The following is a 22,500-nucleotide window of genomic DNA, read 5'->3' as shown; positions in this document are numbered from 1 at the left end:
TGAAGGAATGGTCGAACAAATGGTTGTTAGAGTTTAACCCAACCAAATGTAATGTAATGAAGATAGGTGTAGGGAGCAGGAGGCCAGATACAAGGTATCATCTGGGAGAGGAAATTCTTCAGGAGTCAGAGAAGGAAAAAGACTTGGGGGTTGATATCACGCCAGACCTGTCTCCTGCAGCACATATCAAGCGGATAACATCAGCGGCATATGCCAGGCTGGCCAACATACGAACGGCATTCAGAAACTTGTGTAAAGAATCATTCAGAACTTTGTATACCACATATGTCAGGCCAATCCTGGAGTATGCAGCCCCAGCATGGAGTCCATATCTAGTCAAGGATAAGACTAAACTGGAAAAGGTTCAAAGGTTTGCCACCAGACTAGTACCCGAGCTGAGAGGTATGAGCTACGAGGAGAGACTACGGGAATTAAACCTCACTTCGCTGGAAGACAGAAGAGTTAGGGGGGACATGATCACCACATTCAAGATTCTGAAGGGGATTGATAGGGTAGATAAAGACAGTCTATTTAACACAAGGGGAACACGCACAAGGGGGACACAGGTGGAAACTGAGTGCCCAAATGAGCCACAGAGATATTAGAAAGAACTTTTTTAGTGTCAGAGTGGTTGACAAATGGAATGCATTAGGAAGTGATGTGGTGGAGGCTGACTCCATACACAGTTTCAAGTGTAGATATGACAGAGCCCGATAGGCTCATGAATCTGTACACCTGTTGATTGACGGTTGAGAGGCGGGACCAAAGAGCCAGAGCTCAACCCCCGCAAACACAACTAGGTGAGTACACACACACACACACACGCACACGCACACTCACACACACACACACACACACACACACACACACACACACACACACACACACACACACACACACTTGGAGAGAGAAAGAGACTAGTCATAGCACAAGCCATGCATCCTAAGCACCAGGGGCCAGATTCACGAAGCAGTTACGCAAACACTTACGAACCTGTACATCTTTTCTCAATCTTTGGCGGCTTTGTTTACAATTATTAAACAGTTAATGAGCTCCGAAGCACCAGGAGGCTATTTATAACAATAACAACAGTTGATTGGCAAGTTTTCATGCTTGTAAACTGTTTAATAAATCTAATCAAAGCCGTCAAAGATTGTGGAAAGATGTAGACGTTCGTAAGTGCTTGCGTAACTGCTTCGTGAATCTGGCCCCTGATCCTGTATATCGAAGCGTACCGCTGGAATTATTATCTAGCAGTTAGGAAAGAACTTCTTCACCCTCGACAAACACAGGTTCATTATATCCGTCTATTACCCATTAACTATTTATTGGTGAACAAATCCACAAGGGCCGTGACGAGGATTCGAACCTGCGTCCGGGAGCATCCCAGACACTGCCTTAATCGACTGAGCTACGACAGGGTAAAAGGGTTGAAACCGAAGTTCTACTGATATATGATAACAGGTATTTATTGGTCATAAATGTTAGTCTTAGGGCAGTAGGTGGTGATGATTCAAGACTCTCAGCCTTGTAGGGTAAGTCTTATTATTGACTCAAACACATGTACTTAAAGACTGTATAATATAAAAATAATATTAAGGCTACCACGTGTGTACACACCTGGCAGCAGAGGCGGGTCACGTGTTCCACACCTGGCAGCAGAGGCGGGTCACGTGTTCCACACCTGGCAGCAGAGGCGGGTCACGTGTACACACCTGGCAGCAGAGGCGGGTCACGTGTTCCACACCTGGCAGCAGAGGCGGGTCACGTGTACACACCTGGCAGCAGAGGCGGGTCACGTGTTCCACACCTGGCAGCAGAGGCGGGTCACGTGTTCCACACCTGGCAGCAGAGGCGGGCCACGTGTTCCACACCTGGCAGCAGAGGCGGGTCACGTGTTCCACACCTGGCAGCAGAGGCGGGTCACGTGTACACACCTGGCAGCAGAGGCGGGTCACGTGTTCCACACCTGGCAGCAGAGGCGGGTCACGTGTTCCACACCTGGCAGCAGAGGCGGGCCACGTGTACACACCTGGCAGCAGAGGCGGGCCACGTGTTCCACACCTGGCAGCAGAGGCGGGTCACGTGTTCCACGCCTGGCAGCAGAGGCGGGCCACGTGTACACACCTGGCAGCAGAGGCGGGCCACGTGTTCCACACCTGGCAGCAGAGGCGGGCCACGTGTACACACCTGGCAGCAGAGGCGGGCCACGTGTTCCACACCTGGCAGCAGAGGCGGGCCACGTGTACACACCTGGCAGCAGAATCGGGCCACGTGTTCCACACCTGGCAGCAGAGGCGGGCCACGTGTACACACCTGGCAGCAGAGGCGGGCCACGTGTACACACCTGGCAGCAGAGGCGGGCCACGTGTTCCACACCTGGCAGCAGAGGCGGGTCACGTGTTCCACACCTGGCAGCAGAGGCGGGCCACGTGTACACACCTGGCAGCAGAGGCGGGCCACGTGTTCCACACCTGGCAGCAGAGGCGGGCCACGTGTACACACCTGGCAGCAGAGGCGGGTCACGTGTTCCACACCTGGCAACAGAGGCGGGTCACGTGTACACACCTGGCAGCAGAGGCGGGCCACGTGTACACACCTGGCAGCAGAGGCGGGTCACGTGTACACACCTGGCAGCAGAGGCGGGTCACGTGTACACACCTGGCAGCAGAGGCGGGCCACGTGTACACACCTGGCAGCAGAGGCGGGCCACGTGTACACACCTGGCAGCAGAGGCGGGCCACGTGTACACACCTGGCAGCAGAGGCGGGCCACGTGTGTACACACCTGGCAGCAGAGGCGGGTCACGTGTACACACCTGGCAGCAGAGGCGGGCCACGTGTTCCACACCTGGCAGCAGAGGCGGGTCACGTGTACACACCTGGCAGCAGAGGCGTGCCACGTGTACACACCTGGCAACAGAGACGGGTCACGTGTTCCACACCTGGCAGCAGAGGCGGGCCACGTGTACACACCTGGCAGCAGAGGCGGGTCACGTGTTCCACACCTGGCAGCAAAGGCGGGCCACGTGTTCCACACCTGGCAGCAGAGGCGGGCCACGTGTACACACCTGGCAGCAGAGGCAGGTCACGTGTACACACTTGGCAGCAGAGGCGGGTCACGTGTTCCACACCTGGCAGCAGAGGCGGACCACGTGTACACACCTGGCAACAGAGGCGGGCCACGTGTTCCACACCTGGCTCCTATGATATCAAGTCATCTAGTCAGATAACGCTGATAACATATTTATAATAACTAACCAATTAATTGAATACTAACAATTTAGTTTCAGTGAAATTACCTCAATTTAATCAACCATTTAATTACGGTGTGGTTAACTGAATATATAACCCCCCCCCCAGGATTATGTGAAGGAATTTACTGGTTATTAAATCACACATACAGTCCACTTTGAAATTATAAATTAATAATAAATTAAATTGAAATATAATAAATTAAATTGAAATACAGTCCGCTTTAAATTTAATCGAGAACTGAAATAAATTAAGTAGCGTAAAAGTAGTAGGGAAAATGGAAAGAACTACAGAAGCATGTTGCAAACTCCATTCAACAATTTAATAGTAGAAAAAGTAGTTTACCGGTCGGCCGAGCGGACAGCACGCTTGACTTGTGGTCCTGGGTTCGATCCCAGGCGCCGGCAAGAAACAATGGGCAGAGTTTCTTTCACCCTATGCCCCCTGTTACCTAGCAGTAAAATAGGTACCTGGGTGTTAGTCAGCTGTCACGGGCGGCTTCCTGGGGGGTGGAGGCCTGGTCGAGGACCGGGCCGCGGGGACACTAAAAAGCCCCGAAATCATCTCAAGATTAAATTAAATGACAGCTGACTAACACCCAGGTACCTATTTTACTGCTAGGTAACAGGTGCATAGGGTGAAAGAAACTCTGCCCATTGTTTCTCGCCGGCGCCTGGGATCGAACCCAGGACCACAGGATCACAAGTCCCGTGTGCTGTCCGCTCGGCCGACCAGCTCCAAATAAAATTCTCCCTAGTCAACATACGGCCCTGAAAAAATGTATAAATATTATGATCATAAAGAAAATTTTCAGTTGATAAAATGTGACTTTGTCTTTATCAGCAACTAAAATATTCGAAATTAAATTACTCGCTCAAGGAGAAAAATTTAATGTGTTAAAATAGAATAACTGTGTTATGAAATATGTTGTTTTTGTGAGTTGAGATAACAACTTTGTTTCAAAAGCCTGTTATGTGCAGTATATGATAACAGATATAGTATATGATAACAGGTACAGTATATCACATGCGAGTCTGTATATTCACCTAGTTGTGTTTGCGGGGGTTGAACTTTGCTCTTTCGGCCTGCCTTTCAACTGTCAATCACCTGTTTACTAACTTTTTTTTGTTTCCTCCACACCACACACACACACACACACACACACACACACACACACACACACACTCACACACTCACACACTCACACACTCACACACTCACACACACACACACACACACACACGCACACACACACACACACACACACACCTGAAGAAACACATAAAGAAACTGGAGAAGGTTCAGAGGTTTGCGACGAGGCTTGTCCCAGAGCTACGAGGGATGGGATATGAAGAGCGGCTGAAGGAACTGAACCTTACGACACTAGAGAAAAGAAGGGAGAGAGGAGATATGATAGGGACATATAAAATACTCAGGGGAATTGACAAAGTGGAAATAGATGAAATGTTCACACGTAATAATAACAGAACGAGGGGACATGGGTGGAAACTGGAAACTCAGATGAGTCACAGAGATGTTAGGAAGTTTTCTTTTAGCGTGAGAGTAGTAGAAAAATGGAATGCACTTGGGGAACAGGTTGTGGAAGCAAATACTATTCATACTTTTAAAACTAGGTATGATAGGGAAATGGGACAGGAGTCATTGCTGTAAACAACCGATAGCTAGAAAGGCGGGATCCAAGAGTCAATGCTCGATCCTGCAAGCACATATAGGTGAGTACATATAGGTGAGTACACACACACACACACACACACACACACACACACACACACACACACACATACACACACACACACACACACAGGAAGCAGCCCGTGACAGCTGACTAACTCCCAGGTACCTATTTACTGCTAGGTAACAGGGGCATTCAGGGTGAAAGAAACTTTGCCCATTTGTTTCTGCCTGTTGCGGGAATCGAACCCGCGCCACAGAATTACGAGTCCTGCGCCCTATCCACCAGGCTACCAGGCCCCTGTGTCTGTGTGTCTGAGTGTGTGTGCTCACCTAGTTGTGCTTACGGGGGTTGAGCTCTGGCTCTTTGGTCCCGCCTCTCAACTATCAAATGGTGTAGATTCCTGAGCCTACTGGGCTCTATCATATCTTCATTTATAACTGTGTATGGAGTCAGCCTCCACCACATCACTGTCTAATGCATTCCATTTATTAACTACTCTGACACTGAAAAAAATTCTTTCTAATGTCCCTGTGGCTCATTTGGGTACTCAGTTTCCACCTGTGTCCCCTTGTTCGTGTCCCACCAGTGTTGAATAGTTTGTCTTTGTCCACCCTGCCAATTCCTCTTATGATCCAAGTTCATAACTACTCAAATTAATTATTATAAAATGAACAAATCCACAAGGGCTGTGACGAGGATTCGAACCTGCGTCCGGGAGCATCCCAGACACTGCCTTAATCGACTGAGCTACGACAGGGTGAAAGGGTTGAAACCGAAGTTCTACTGAACTTACCCTGTCGTGGTTCAGTCGATTAAGGCAGTGTCTGGGATGCTCCCGGACGCAGGTTCGAATCCTCGTCACGAGCCTTGTGGATTTGTTCATTTGATGCATCACGTTAGTGTGATCTGTGTATGATAAATATTATACTTTTCATCATACCTCAATTAGTTATGTATTATAGAGTACTACATATTTCTGGCTTCATTTCATTGTGCTGTTATTTATTTGATGTGATTGTATTGCAGTGATACTATTGTATTTCATTGTTGTATTATACTGTATAAGAGTTGGTTGGTGGAACGATGTATGAGTATGGTTATACTTGTTCTGGACGGGTGTATGATGAGGTTTGTGTGTGTGTGTATGCGTGTGTGTGTGGTACCAGCTGTGTGTGAGTGGTACCAGCTGTGTGACAGTGGTACCAGCTGTGTGTGTCAGTGGTACCAGCTGTGTGTGTGTCAGTGGTACCAGCTGTGTGTGTGTCAGTGGTACCAGCTGTGTGTGTGTCAGTGGTACCAGCTGTGAGTGACAGTGGTACCAGCTGTGTGTGTCAGTGGTACCAGCTGTGTGTGTCAGTGGTACCAGCTGTGTGTGTCAGTGGTACCAGCTGTGTGTGTGTCAGTGGTACCAGCTGTGTGTGTGTCAGTGGTACCAGCTGTGAGTGACAGTGGTACCAGCTGTGTGTGTCAGTGGTACCAGCTGTGTGTGTCAGTGGTACCAGCTGTGAGTGTCAGTGGTACCAGCTGTGTGTGTGTCAGTGGTACCAGTTGATTGACAATTGAGAGGCGGGACCAAAGAGCCGAAGTTCAATCCCCGCAAGCACAACTAGGTAGGTACTCACCCTCTCTCTCACCCTCCCTCTCTCACCCTCCGCCCCCCCCTCCCTCTCTGCCTCTCTCTCACACTCTCCCTCCCCCTCTCTCTCACCCTCCCACTCTCTCTCACCCTCCCCCTCTCTCTCACACCCTCCCCCTCCCTCTCTCTGTCTCTCTCCCTACCTCCACTGCCTTGTTCTCTACGGTGAGATATCTTATCATCTCACACACTTATCTAACACCATCGTCCATAACCTAATTTCAGACCTTCCACATCTTTATCGATTATTTTCGTCCTTTCTCATTTTTAATTCCTTCCTTTATCTCGTTTCTCTCCATCGTTCTCTTCTCTTCTTCCCTACTCCAATTCCCCTCCACACCCAGTATCCCCTCTCTCTCTCCTTTCCCATCTCACTATTTTCCCCTCCCATCCATCCCTTCAATTCCCCTCTTCATTCCTTGTTCCCCCTCTCTCTCTCTCTCTCTCTCTCTCTCTCTCTCTCTCTCTCTCTCTCTCCCTCCCTCCCTCCCTCTTGACTACCTCATCCTGAGCCGCGAGAGGACGCAGCATCCAGGGAAATGATGATGAAGTTGGGTTCATCACTCTGATAGATGAATCATCTTGACAGCTCAGTAGGATGCTGGGGGGTCGCCCCTGATTAGAAAATTGAGGGTACTCCTCTTACCCTTAGAAGATGGGGAAGGGGGAATGGGGTGTAGGGGGCTCTTCATGGCCCTTGAAAATGGGGAAAAGGGAGGGGGAAGAAAGATTAAAAGGGAGAGAGTTATAGAGGCAATGGTAAAGTTAGGAAAGAACATTTATACAAAAACAGATAATAAAGAAAATGATATATAAAGAGTAGCAAAACTTGGAGAATTATTAATATCTCAAGAATATTAAAGAATAGAAAAAGGAAAATAGAAAACGCTGAAGATCCTGACTCACATCAGCTCAAAGGAACCACACAAACATATATATATATATATATATATATATATATATATATATATATATATATATATATATATATATATATATATATATATATATATATATATATATGCAATTGACGATCACAAAACACTGATCATTTTATGCGGAAAATCCACAGAGAAATATGAAATGAGGTGAACGTTTCGGCTTTGTTAAAGCCTTTGTCAATACCAGACTGACTAAGGAGAAGGGAGAAGGGGGAGAATATATAGGCCGACACCTGACCAACCCATCCCTAGGGTCAGGTGTAATTAACCAAAATCAGGTATAGCTTAGCTTAAAATGGTCAAAGAGGATTAAGCGGTCAGAGAATAAGGATGAAAGATTAAAGAAAAGCCTCATGAACACACAATATATGAATATACAATTATAATGAGACATTGTAAGCCTCTCTATCAAAGTTGTTTCTTAAACTGTTGTGCAATATTATAACTTAAAAATGGATCAAGTTTGTACATTCCAGTACTAACATTAAGAAGATTTGGACACTGACTGATTAGAGCAGACTCAATCAAATTCCGTTCCACGAAATCCCCACAATTGGTAATGCTTTTTGCCCCATTCCAGTTAATATTGTGATCGCATAAACTCGTATGTAGATACAATGCATTAGACGTTTGGGCAGTTCTAATACTATAAGCATGTTGTGACAACCGCAATTGTAAGGACTTTCCTGTTTGTCCAAGGTACACAGAATCACAATCATTGCAGGGAATCGAATACACACAACCTGCTGTATCAGGGGAGTTTTTTATTAAATTGGATTTGATCGTACTATTAGTGAACACCAAATTTATATTAAGTTTCTTAAAAATCAGAGACAATTTTTCAAGTCCACTCGCATAAGGTACCACCAATGAGTTAATAATTTTTGGTTTCGCCTTAGGGACGTGATTATAAAACGTACGCTTGGCTTGTACAAACGAGAAATCCAAAAACCTCTTAGGATATTGTAAACTCTTCCCAATTTCATATATTTTAGCAATCTCTTCATCAAAAAACTCAGGGCTGCAAACCCTCAAAGCTCGTAGAAACATTCCTGAAAATACTGCCTGTTTAACTTTACTATGATGATTCGAATAAAAATGAACATACGACCCCACGTTGGTAGGTTTCCTATACACATTAAATTTGAACTTTCTAGTGACTCTATGAATCATAATGTCTAAAAACGGAAGAGTACCATTCTCCTCAGTCTCACAAGTGAATTTTATTGAAGGTACCAAAGAATTAAGTTCATTAAGAAAAACTATCTGGTCTTTGTTGCACGGCCATAAGCACAAAATATCATCAACATACCTATACCAAACCACATTAGCCGGCATAATCCTGGATAAGATTTTTGTTTCAAAGAATTCCATATACAAATTGCTTAAAACTGGGGACATAAAAAACTCCCCTGATACAGCAGGTTGTGTGTATTCAATTCCCTGCAATGATTGTGATTCTGTGTACCTTGGACAAACAGGAAAGTCCTTACAATTGCGGTTGTCACAACATGCTTATAGTATTAGAACTGCCCAAACGTCTAATGCATTGTATCTACATACGAGTTTATGCGATCACAATATTAACTGGAATGGGGCAAAAAGCATTACCAATTGTGGGGATTTCGTGGAACGGAATTTGATTGAGTCTGCTCTAATCAGTCAGTGTCCAAATCTTCTTAATGTTAGTACTGGAATGTACAAACTTGATCCATTTTTAAGTTATAATATTGCACAACAGTTTAAGAAACAACTCTGATAGAGAGGCTTACAATGTCTCATTATAATTGTATATTCATATATTGTGTGTTCATGAGGCTTTTCTTTAATCTTTCATCCTTATTCTCTGACCGCTTAATCCTCTTTGACCATTTTAAGCTAAGCTATACCTGATTTTGGTTAATTACACCTGACCAACCCTAGGGATGGGTTGGTCAGGTGTCGGCCTATATATTCTCCCCCTTCTCCCTTCTCCTTAGTCAGTCTGGTATTGACAAAGGCTTTAACAAAGCCGAAACGTTCACCTCATTTCATATTTCTCTGTGGATTTTCCGCATATATATATATATATATATATATATATATATATATATATATATATATATATATATATATATATATATAAATATATATATATATATATTACATCACGAAGCATGTACCTCAAAGATGTAAAGGCAGAGAGAGAGCACTGGTTAGTCTTGCTCCTTTCATGTCGAGGAGTGCCTGGAGCTGCCTAGTGCTTGAGCACAGGTGAGGAGAGAGAGAGAGGGGGGGGCGGGGAGCAGGTCAACCTACGCATGAACGCTCTATAGTCAAGTTCAAGGCCGAGCTGCGCGCTCTGTTGGACTAATTAAGCCTCTAGAGTTTACTGGGTGCTTTCACTATTGCAGTATGTACGCCGCTCCTTAGAATACTCTGACCGCTGTGTTTTGGGTTCGTGGAAGGAGTGTGTGTGTGTGTGTGTGTGTGTGTGTGTGTGTGTGTGTGTGTGTGTGTGTGTGTGTGTGTGTGTGTGTGTGTATGTGTGTATGTGTATGTGTGTGTATGTGTGTGTGTGCGTGTGTGTGCGTGTGTGTGTGTGTGTGTGTGTGTGTGTGTGTGTGTGTGTGTGTGTGTGTATGTGTGTATGTGTGTGTGTGTGTGTGTGTGTGTGTGTGTGTATGTGTGTGTGTGTGTGTGTGTGTGTGTGTGTGTGTGTGTGTGTGTGTGTGTATGTGTGTGTGTGTGTGTGTGTGTGTGTGTGTGTGTGTATGTGTGTGTGTGTGTGTGTACTCACCTAGTTGTACTCACCTAGTTGTGTTTGCGGGGGTTGAGCTCTGGCTCTTTGGTCCCGCCTCTCAACCGTCAATCAACAGGTGTACAGATTCATGAGCCTATCGGGCTCTGTCATATCTACACTTGAAACTGTGTATGGAGTCAGCCTCCACCACATCACTGCCTAATGCATTCCATTTGTCAACCACTCTGACACTAAAAAAGTTCTTTCTAATATCTCTGTGGCTCATTTGGGCACTCAGTTTCCACCTGTGTCCCCTTGTGCGTGTTCCCCTTGTGTTAAATAGACTGTCTTTATCTACCCTATCAATCCCCTTCAGAATCTTGAATGTGGTGATCATGTCCCCCCTGATCATGTGTGTGTGTGTATGTGTGTGTGTGTGTGTATGTCTGTATGTGTGTATGTGTGTGTGTGTGTGTGTGTGTGTGTGTGTGTGTGTGTGTGTACTCACCTATTTGTGCTTGCGGGGATTGAGCTCTGGCTCTTTGGTCCCGCCTCTAAACTGTCAATCAACTGGTGTACAGGTTCCTGAGCCTACTGGGCTCTATCATATCTACACTTGAAACTGTGTATGGAGTCAGCCTCCACCACATCACTGCCTAATGCATTCCATCTGTTAACCACTCTGACACTGAAAAAGTTCCTTCTAACGTCTCTGTGGCTCATGTGGGTACTCAGTTTCCACCTGAGTCCCCTTGTTCGCGTCCCACCAGTGTTGAATAGCTTATCCTTGTTTACCCGGTCGATTCCTCTGAGGATTTTGTAGGTTGTGATCATGTCTTTATGTGTGTGTGTGTGTGTATTATTACATTTCTTGAAAACATTTTGGCATACATGTTTGTATTGTTTGGTTAAGGCTCGTAGAGAGTAGTTTGTGAGCATTGCTCATATTACTTCAACCTTCACCGCCTGTTCACCCTCAGACCACAACCAACTTACTACCATAACACACCAAAACACCCATACCACCACCATTCAACCACCCACACACCACCCCACTCCACCACTATCCCACCACCCACATAAACCACCATTCCATCACCCACATAACCACTATCCCACCACCCACACAACCGCCATCCCATCTTGAGGATATCTTGAGATGATTTCGGGGCTTTTTAGTGTCCCCGCGGCCCGGTCCTCGACCAGGCCTCCACCCCCCAGGAAGCAGCCCGTGACAGCTGACTAACACCCAGGTACCTATTTTACTGCTAGGTAACAGGGGCATAGGGTCAAAGAAACTCTGCCCATTGTTTCTCGCCGGCGCCTGGGATCGAACCCAGAACCACAGGATCACAAGTCCAGCGTGCTGTCCGCTCGGCCGACCTCTCCCCAAGGTAGCATTACTTCATCAACCTACATTAGACCAACAGCCTCCAAGCTTGGTAATAAAGGAGATGAAGCCAACGAATGTAATCAGAAATAATCCTCACATGAGAATTTATTTTTTTGAGTAATTAGGAATTGAGAGAAGATCAGTTGAAAAACGTAAATTGTCTCTGATATTAAAGTTATGGTAAGAAAATAACAGTGATGAACCCAGCGCCACAGGATCATGACAGGTTGCAGGAATATTTCTTTCACCTAATGCCTCTGTTCACCCTAGCAGTAACTAGCCACCTGAGTTAGCCCCTAAGGGCAGCATCCTGGTGTTACATGTGTTAGAGACAAATATATATATAAAGATATGATAGAAAGATAAAGGTCAGGAGTTAGTACATTTGACAATCGATGGTTAGAAAGGCGGGGCCCAAGAGCTAACAGCTCGATTCGGCAGGTAAATACACGCGGAGCTTCAGGTGCCCATGTGTTACCCACCGCCAGAGGGCCGAGCAGCTCAGATTGTATCTTGTAGCAGCGACACATGTTGTTAATTCCCAGCTTCGACACCCACCACAGCTGTTAGGGGGGGGGGGGGGGGGGATGGAGAGGGGGGACCCCCTCCCTAACACCATGGTAGTGAATCATGGTAGTGAATCATGGCAGTGAATAGTGGTAGTGAATCGTGGTAGTGAATCATGGTAGTGAATCATGGCAGTGAATAGTGGTAGTGAATCGTGGTAGTGAATCGTGGTAGTGAATCATGGTAGTGAATCATGGCAGTGAATCATGGCAGTGAATCATGGTAGTGAATCATGGTAGTGAATCGTGGCAGTGAATCGTGGTAGTGAATCGTGGTAGTGAATCATGGTAGTGAATCATGGCAGTGAATCATGGCAGTGAATCATGGTAGTGAATCATGGTAGTGAAGCTTGGTAGTGAATCATGGTAGTGAAGCTTGGTAGTGAATCGTGGTAGTGAATCATGGTAGTGAATCATGGCAGTGAATCATGGTAGTGAATCATGGCAGTGAATCATGGTAGTGAATCATGGTAGTGAATCATGACAGTGAATCATAATAGTGAATCATGGTAGTGAAGCTTGGTAGTGAATCATGGTAGTGAAGCTTGGTAGTGAATCATGGTAGTGAATCATGGCAGTGAATCATGGCAGTGAATCATGGTAGTGAATCATGGTAGTGAATCGTGGTAGTGAAGCATGGTAGTGAATCGTGGCAATGAATCATGGCAGTAAATCATAACAGTGAATCATGGCAGTGAATCGTGGCAATGAATCATGGCAGTGAATCATGGCAGTGAATCATGGCAGTGAATCATGGCAATGAATCATGGCAGTGAATCATGGCAATGAATCATGGCAGTGAATCATGGCAATGAATCATGGCAGTGAATCATGGCAATGAATCATGGCAGTGAATCATGGCAATGAATCATGGCAATGAATCATGGCAGTGAATCATGGCAGTGAATCGTGGCAGTGAATCATGGTAGTGAAGCATGGTAGTGAATCATGGCAATGAATCATGGCAGTGAATCATAACAGTGAATCATGGCAATGAATCATGGCAGTGAATCATGGCAATGAATCATGCCAGTGAATCATGGCAATGAATCATGCCAGTGAATCATGGCAGTGAATCATGCCAGTGAATCGTGGCAGCGAATCATGGCAATGAATCATGGCCGTGAATCATGGCAATGAATCATGACAGTGAATCATGGCAATGAATCATTGCAATGAATCATGGCAATGAATCATGCCAGTGAATCATGGCAATGAATCATGGCAATGAATCATGCCAGTGAATCATGGCAATGAATCATGCCAGTGAATCATGGCAATGAATCATTGCAATGAATCATGGCAATGAATCATGGCAGTGAATCATGCCAGTGAATCATGGCAATGAATCATGCCAGTGAATCATGGCAATGAATCATGGTAGTGAATCATGGCAGTGAATCATGGCAATGAATCATGCCAGTGAATCATGGCAATGAATCATTGCAATGAATCATGGCAGTGAATCATGGCAGTGAATCATGGCAATGAATCATGGCAGTGAATCATGGCAATGAATCATGGCAATGAATCATGGCAGTGAATCATGAAAGTGCCCCCCAAAAACGAGGTAACTTGCAGATGTGGACACAAGAGAAATTACAAACTTGACAGAAACCAACATGGCGAAGTTCCCCACAATGTTCATGTTATTAATTCCAAAAAATCATAATTCCCCCCCCCCCCCCATGATGAAAAAGGCCTCAGGTCCAAAAAATGTGATAGAAATTGGCAGCTATATAAAGTAGCTGGAAATTAAATGAAAACAATACATAATATATATCTATCTATATATATACATAATATATATCTTCGCGTCAGATCTGTTTCCAATCAGATTCAATGTGTTACCAAATCCATGCCAGCCATTTTCCGGGTCTGAAAATCGGCCATTTCTTCGTCACTATGTTATATATATATTTTCAGACAACCTAACCTAATTTATGTTTCATGGATTGGAAATTGGATTCCAAATTGGGTTAAAATCTAATCACATCAGAATGCAGGAAAACAGACTCGGTCTTAGACATTCTTAGTCAATACGATAACATTTCAGATACATTATGTAAGTTACAAGTGAAAATCTTTGTACTCTTACAATTTCCTGACGTAATTGTAAATCTTAGCCTGTGGGGGGGGGGGATTTTTCCAGGATACATGAAAATTACATAATCATTAATTGGTGTATTTTTTACAACAGTTCTGTTTCTAACTGACCTAATAGGGTGGTTAAAATGGTATAAAAATATAAAGCCACATTTATATGTATATGTCTATGCGGAAAATCACATGTGAAAAATAGAGAATGTTAAACGCGTTTTCGGCTTAAATCGCCTTCATCTGAGCAAAGTAGAATGAAGCTTCATTCTACTGTGCTCTGCAACCCGTTCTCGCACTTTCGTATAGTCAATATTGACTTATTTAATACGTGCCTATGTGACATACTAAACATACTAGTTTACCTTGAAAAGCTTCATAGAAAACACCGACCTTACCTAACCTTCTTAGTATGTTAAGATAAGCATCTTATTGCTTCGTAATTACAATTATTACTTAACCTATACCTATATTTGGTTAAGTAACAATTGTAATTACGAAGCAATAAGATGCTTATTTTAATATACTAAGAAGGTTACGTAAGGTCGGTGTTTTCTATGAAGCTTTTCAAGGTAAACTAGCATGTTTAGTATGTCACATAGGCACGTATTTATTAAGTCAATATTGACTGTAAGAAAGTGCGAGAACAGGTTGTGCTCCAAGTGGTTTTTCCGCACACTTGGATCAGTGTTTTTGTGATCATTGTTGCTTATAAGTCAATTTAAAACAAATTATTGAATTGATTATCAGGAGGCGTAGGGAGAAACAAAACAGGCCAATTACACTTGATTAATCTTTGTATGTAGTGGAATTGAGTGGTTATAGATAAGAACATAAGAACAAAGGCAACTGCAGAAGGCCTATTGGCCCATACGAGGCAGCTTCTATCTATAACCACCCAATCCTACTCATAAACATGTCCAACCCACGCTTGAAACAATCGAGGGACCCCACCTCCACCACGTTACGCGGTAATTGGTTCCACAAATCAACAACCCTGTTACCGAACCAGTATTTACCCAAGTCTTTCCTACATCTAAACTTATCCAATTTATACCCATTGTTTCGTGTTCTGTCTTGTGTTGATACTTCTAATCATGTTATATTCCTGTCAGGGTCGTCTTGTGGAGGGTTGAACAGTACTATAAATATATGTAGTACTCCCATAGGTATTGTGGCGGTACCTGAGGCGCAAGTAGGCCCTCAGACCTTCACAGACTGGGACAACCTCTAATTGCCAGTGGTAGTATGGGTTCGAGTCACTTCTGGGGTGTGAGTTTTCAGTTGCATATAGTCCTGGGGACCATTCAGGCTTGTTCGCATATATATATATATATATATATATATATATATATATATATATATATATATATATATATATATATATATATATATATATATATATATATATATATATAACCCCAATTAAATAAAATAATAGCTGTAGCGTTTTCGCTCCAGTCAGGTCATTGTCAACAACTTGAGTTGCCAGTCAAGCTCTTGGATAGATGGACAGGTCAGGTCATTGCCAGCCAGGTCATCCATCTATCCATATTTCTATTCATCCATAAATCCCTCCCACCTTGTAAATCCATCTATTCATCCATGTACTATCTTATAAACAAAATAATTGTCTAATGTGTGGGGGTGATAGCATTGAGCTGTGTGAACTAATAAAATATAGACTCGTTACACCTTTACTCTGAGAAAGATGAGGGGCTTTAGAAACCTTTCAAGCTGTGTCAGGATCCTCTGCTGTATGCGACTGCTGGCAAAGTATAGACACCAGAATTTGTTTTCCCCAAATCAGTGTTATTACTAAAAAACAATTTTAATGTTTTTCATAATATTTAGCTGTGCAGCCGTCAATCAGTGCCAAAAAATCATAGTGGGGTGTCTGAATGTGACTCTGGCACGCTGTTCTCTTTTAAATTCTGGTGACCCCTGCCTATCCTATGATCATCCCATACCTCAGACCATTCTCTCTGCCAATACTGTATAATGTGTCAATATATTGATGGAGTTGTTGATTAAGGAGTTGTATTAACCCCGTTGGGGAGCCGATACCTGATCAACCAGGCTGTGACTCATACGTCAGGCTGCGAGCAGCCGCGTCTAACAGCCTGGTTGATCAGTCCAGCAACCAGGAGGCCTGGTCGACGACCGGGCCGCGGGGACACTAAGCCCCGGAAGCATCTCAAGGTAACCTCAAGGTAAGGAGCCGGTCGGCCGAGCGGATAGCACGCTGGATTTGTGATCCTGTGGTCCTGAGTTCGATCCCAGGCGCCGGCGAGAAACATTGGGCAGAGTTTCTTTCACCCTACGCCCCTGTTACCTAGCAGTAAAATTGGTACCTGGGTGTTAGTCAGCTGTCACGGGCTGCTGCTTCCTGGGGGTGAAGGCCTGGTCGAGGACCGGGCCGCGGGGACACTAAAGCCCCGAAATCATCTCAAGATAACCTCAAGATCTCAAGATAACCTCAAGATCTCAAGATAACCTCAAGATCTGAAGATAACCTCAAGATCTCAAGATAACCCCCTTCGTTTCCCAGCTGGGAGAAAGCACTAAGCTTCCCAGCATTACATCAACTGTGCGGGAGAAGAGGAACAAAGCTTTGCCCTGTGGCAGGTAAACACACACACTGCTTGTAGGGTTTTTGCCAATAACAGACTTACCTCAGGGAGGCCCAGCAACCAGGAGGCCTGGTCGACGACCGGGCCGCGGGGACGCTGAGCCCCGGAAGCCCCTCAAGGTAACCTCAAGGTAAGGGTGGCCACGCTTGTTCCTCCCCCCTTTTCCTGCCCAAATATCTAACAGGCCTAACAAAAACAAAACTTTCTATCAACATGACTAACTCCTAGACAACATATGCCTGTCTATCAACATCACTAATACCCCCTGGACAACATATGCCTGTCTATCAACATCACTAATCCCCCCCCTCGATAACACATGCCTGTCTATCAACATATGTCTACCAACATCGTAATCTTAATGGCTTGGCGCTTTCCCCCTGATAATTCCCTCTCCTTCGGTTGAAAAAGATACATGGTGACGGGTGAACAGTAAGTTTAAGGACAGTAGTTGGATGAGTAAGTGATATGAAGACAGGATTGTTAAAATGGTGGTTGATCCTTGAGTGGGTGAGAACAGTCAACCCGTTCTCGCACTTTCTTATAGTCAATATTGACTTATTAAATACGTGCATATGTGACATACTAAACATACTAGTTTACCTTGAAAAGCTTCATAGAAAACACCGACCTTACCTAACCTTCTTAGTATGTTAAGATAAGCATCTTATTGCTTCGTAATTACAATTATTACTTAACCTATACCTACAATAGCATCTTACTGCTTCGTAATTACAATTATTACTTAACCTATACTTAAAATAGGTTAAGTAATAATTGTAATTACGAAGCAATAAGATGCTTATCTTAGCATACTAAGAAGGTTAGGTAAGGTCGGTGTTTTCTATGAAGCCTTTCAAGGTAAACTAGTATGTTTACTATGTCACATATGCACGTATTTAATAAGTCAATATTGACTATACGAAAGTGCGAGAACGGGTTGGAACAGTACATGGATGGCTTACCTGAGAAAGGATGTGGTAGACACCGGCGATGGCTGAACCGTGGATTGGAGACCAGGGGCTTGCGCCCGACCCGCTGCAAAAATCAATAGAGTATTTAAATATTAATGCAAAGTAATAGCGGCATGTGGCATAAAAATATGTATAAATCTTGCAATGATGCAAGAGCAACCCAACTGTATCTTACATAAACCCTGTAACTGATCCTAGCCTTACTTCAGGTGTGTGTGTGTGTGTGTGTGTGTGTGTGTGTGGGTGTGTGTGTGTGTGTGTGTGTGTGTGTGTGTGTGTGTGTGTGTGTGTGTTTACTCACCTAGTTGTACTCATCTATTTATCCGAGGCCAAGGAGCTGAGATACGAGGCCAAGGAGCTGGGATACGAGGACAAGGATCTGAGATACGAAGCCAAGGATCTGGGATACGAGGCCAAGGAGCTGGGATACGAAGCCAAGGAGCTGGGATACGAAGCCAAGGATCTGGGATACGAAGCCAAGGATCTGGGATACGAAGCCAAGGATCTAGGATACGAAGCCAAGGATCTGGGATACGAAACCAAGGATCTGGGATACGAGGCCAAGGATCTGGGATACGAAGCCAAGGATCTGGGATACGAAGCCAAGGAGCTGGGATACGAAACCGAGGATCTAGGATACGAAGCCATGGAGCTGGGATACGATAAGCAGGCGGAATAAGAGGATATATATGTCAGGGATACGAGGACATAGAGCTGAGATAAGAGTACAGAGTAAAAGAACGTTGCTCAGGCCCCTTGGACCTGCGGGCATCGAACGCCGACTCTATACGGAGCGAGATCGTCCATGAACCAACTAATCCAAACACAGAATTGGAGAGACTAATTAGGCATAGCTTCCGAAGCCTCTAAATTAATTTTTTGAGACGCACGAAAAATTAGAAACCAATATATTGTAATTTTAGACTATACTGGCAGAAGTGTAGCAGTTATCGTTCTGAAAAAAAAACTATTTGCCCGCTTCAGACGATTTCAAAACACGATACAAAACTTGTGAGGCAGCTCCATGTTTACAAAACATTCTTGAAATACACACACATCATTATCAGATAAGGCGCCTCGGAAACCATCACTTGACGGCGTTCGAACCTACTCTAAGGGCCCTAATGAGATTGGAGGCCAGGGACCCGCTTCTGCTTTGTTATCGGCGATGTGAGTTATCCTCTTCATCCGTCACCTGTCCTCTGGGAGCCCGGCGGAAGAAAACGGGAAGTATGGGGGATGGGAAGAGGGAGAACGGGAAGAAATGATAGGGAAGCTATGATAAAGATGGTGAAAGGTGAAGGGTGAATTTAGTAAAAAAAATGTCGCATTTTTGACGGATTGGCAGTGTGTGTCATATATATATATATATATATATATATATATATATATATATATATATATATATATATATATATATATATATATATATATACAGGGAAACAGCAAAATCACTCAAGTACAGGCGACTGGAAGGTCAATACCTCTTTGTTCCCATAGCGTCTGAGACGCATGGCCCCTGGGGCAAGAGTGCCTTGGGATTTCTCAAGGAATTGGGTTCCAGGCTCATTGACGTCACCAGAGACCCAAGGGCTTCCAGTTTTTTGTTTCAGCGTCTCAGTGTGGCGATCCAGAGGGGAAATGCTTGCTGCGTCCTCGGTTCCTGTCCAGAAGCGGAGGAGCTTCAAGAGATCCATAACCTTTAGGCATTTGTCTTGTATGTTTTGTAACCTTTAAATTTATATATATATATATATATATATATATATATATATATATATATATATATATATATATATATATATATATATATATATATTTTATTGAATATGACCGAAAAAGTAAGATTAATAATTCTAACACGAATTTTCTCAATCTTTCGTACATTATGCTTCACTGTTGGAGGTAAATCAAAAATCACTTCTCCAAAATTCATTTTTATTTCTAGTCTGACGCGACACGGGCGCGTTTCGTAAAACTTATTACATTTTCAAAGACTTCACAAATACACAACTGATTAGAACTTGCGTTTCCCTGATTTTATATCTACATTTGAGTGAGGTGGGAAGGGTGATGTGGCATTACATTTGAGTGAGGTGGGAAGGATGATGTGGCATTAACACAAGACAGAACACTAGAGGATATTAATAGGGTATTAAAAGTATCAACACAAGACAGAACACGAAACAATGGATATTGAATAGAAGTGTTTGTAGAAAGCCTATTGGTCCATATTTCTTGATGCTTCTATATTGGAGCGGAGTCTTGAGGTGGGTAGAATATAGTTGTGCAATAATTAGCTGTTGATTGCTGGTGTTGACTTCTTGATGTGTAGTGCCTCGCAAACGTCAAGCCGCCTGCTATCGCTGTATCTATCGATGATTTCTGTGTTGTTTACTAGGATTTCTCTGGCGATGGTTTGGTTATGGGAAGAGATTATATGTTCCTTAATGGAGCCCTGTTGTTTATGCATCGTTAAACGCCTAGAAAGAGATGTTGTTGTCTTGCCTATATACTGGGTTTTTTGGAGCTTACAGTCCCCAAGTGGGCATTTGAAGGCATAGACGACGTTAGTCTCTTTTAAAGCGTTCTGTTTCGTGTCTGGAGAGTTTCTCATGAGTAGGCTGGCCGTTTTTCTGGTTTTATAGTAAATCGTCAGTTGTATCCTCTGATTTTTGTCTGTAGGGATAACGTTTCTATTAACAATATCTTTCAGGACCCTTTCCTCTGTTTTATGAGCTGTGGAAAAGAAGTTCCTGTAAAATAGTCTAATAGGGGGTATAGGTGTTGTGTTAGTTGTCTCTTCGGAGGTTGCATGGCTTTTCACTTTCCTTCTTATGATGTCTTCGATGAAACCATTGGAGAAGCCGTTATTGACTAGAACCTGCCTTACCCTACAGAGTTCTTCGTCGACTTGCTTCCATTCTGAGCTGTGGCTGAGAGCACGGTCGACGTATGCGTTAACAACACTCCTCTTGTACCTGTCAGGGCAGTCGCTGTTGGCATTTAGGCACATTCCTATGTTTGTTTCCTTTGTGTAGACTGCAGTGTGGAAACCTCCGCCCTTTTCCATGACTGTTACATCTAGAAAAGGCAGCTTCCCATCCTTTTCCGTCTCGTAAGTGAAACGCAGCACGGAACTCTGCTCAAATGCCTCCTTCAGCTCCTGCAGATGTCTGACATCAGGTACCTGTGTAAAAATGTCGTCAACATACCTGCAGTATATGGCCGGTTTCAAGTTCATGTCGACTAAGACTTTTTGCTCGATGGTACCCATGTAGAAGTTTGCAAACAGGACACCTAGGGGAGAACCCATGGCGACCCCATCTACTTGCTTATACATGTGCCCATCCGGGCTCAAGAAGGGTGCCTCTTTAGTACAAGCTTGGAGTAGTTTCCTCAGAATACTTTCTGGCATGTCAAGAGGCATAACGCATACGTCGACCGTGCTCTCAGCCACAGCTCAGAATGGAAGCAAGTCGACGAAGAACTCTGTAGGGTAAGGCAGGTTCTAGTCAATAACGGCTTCTCCAATGGTTTCATCGAAGACATCATAAGAAGGAAAGTGAAAAGCCATGCAACCTCCGAAGAGACAACTAACACAACACCTATACCCCCTATTAGACTATTTTACAGGAACTTCTTTTCCACAGCTCATAAAACAGAGGAAAGGGTCCTGAAAGATATTGTTAATAGAAACGTTATCCCTACAGACAAAAATCAGAGGATACAACTGACGATTTACTATAAAACCAGAAAAACGGCCAGCCTACTCATGAGAAACTCTCCAGACACGAAACAGAACGCTTTAAAAGAGACTAACGTCGTCTATGCCTTCAAATGCCCACTTGGGGACTGTAAGCTCCAAAAAACCCAGTATATAGGCAAGACAACAACATCTCTTTCTAGGCGTTTAACGATGCATAAACAACAGGGCTCCATTAAGGAACATATAATCTCTTCCCATAACCAAACCATCGCCAGAGAAATCCTAGTAAACAACACAGAAATCATCGATAGATACAGCGATAGCAGGCGGCTTGACGTTTGCGAGGCACTACACATCAAGAAGTCAACACCAGCAATCAACAGCCAATTATTGCACAACTATATTCTACCCACCTCAAGACTCCGCTCCAATATAGAAGCATCAAGAAATATGGACCAATAGGCTTTCTACAAACACTTCTATTCAATATCCATTGTTTCGTGTTCTGTCTTGTGTTGATACTTTTAATACCCTATTAATATCCTCTAGTGTTCTGTCTTGTGTTAATGCCACATCATCCTTCCCACCTCACTCAAATGTAATGCCACATCACCCTTCCCACCTCACTCAAATGTAGATATAAAATCAGGGAAACGCAAGTTCTAATCAGTTGTGTATTTGTGAAGTCTTTGAAAATGTAATAAGTTTTACGAAACGCGCCCGTGTCGCGTCAGACTAGAAATAAAAATGAATTTTGGAGAAGTGATTTTTGATTTACCTCCAACAGTGAAGCATAATGTACGAAAGATTGAGAAAATTCGTGTTAGAATTATTAATCTTACTTTTTCGGTCATATTCAATAAAATATGTCTACAGGAA

The 22,500-nt window shown here is 43.9% G+C and overlaps 1 long non-coding RNA gene across 1 annotated transcript in view; it reads right to left on the bottom strand.

Moving 5' to 3' along the window:
- LOC123771419 (uncharacterized) overlaps positions 1 to 17,978 on the bottom strand; it is a 373,878-nt gene extending 355,900 nt beyond the window's left edge. Inside the window, exon 1 of the long non-coding RNA XR_011222855.1 lies at positions 17,904 to 17,978. This is a non-coding gene — a long non-coding RNA (uncharacterized lncRNA). The remainder of the gene's footprint in view (positions 1 to 17,903) is intronic.
- Positions 17,979 to 22,500: the final 4,522 nt, after the last annotated feature.

This window comes from Procambarus clarkii, chromosome 54 (genome assembly GCF_040958095.1).
Source record: "Procambarus clarkii isolate CNS0578487 chromosome 54, FALCON_Pclarkii_2.0, whole genome shotgun sequence".
In the NCBI taxonomy this organism is placed as follows: domain Eukaryota; kingdom Metazoa; phylum Arthropoda; class Malacostraca; order Decapoda; family Cambaridae; genus Procambarus; species Procambarus clarkii.
Note: the sequence above shows the minus strand (reverse complement) of the source record. Positions and strands in the feature narration are given on the sequence as shown.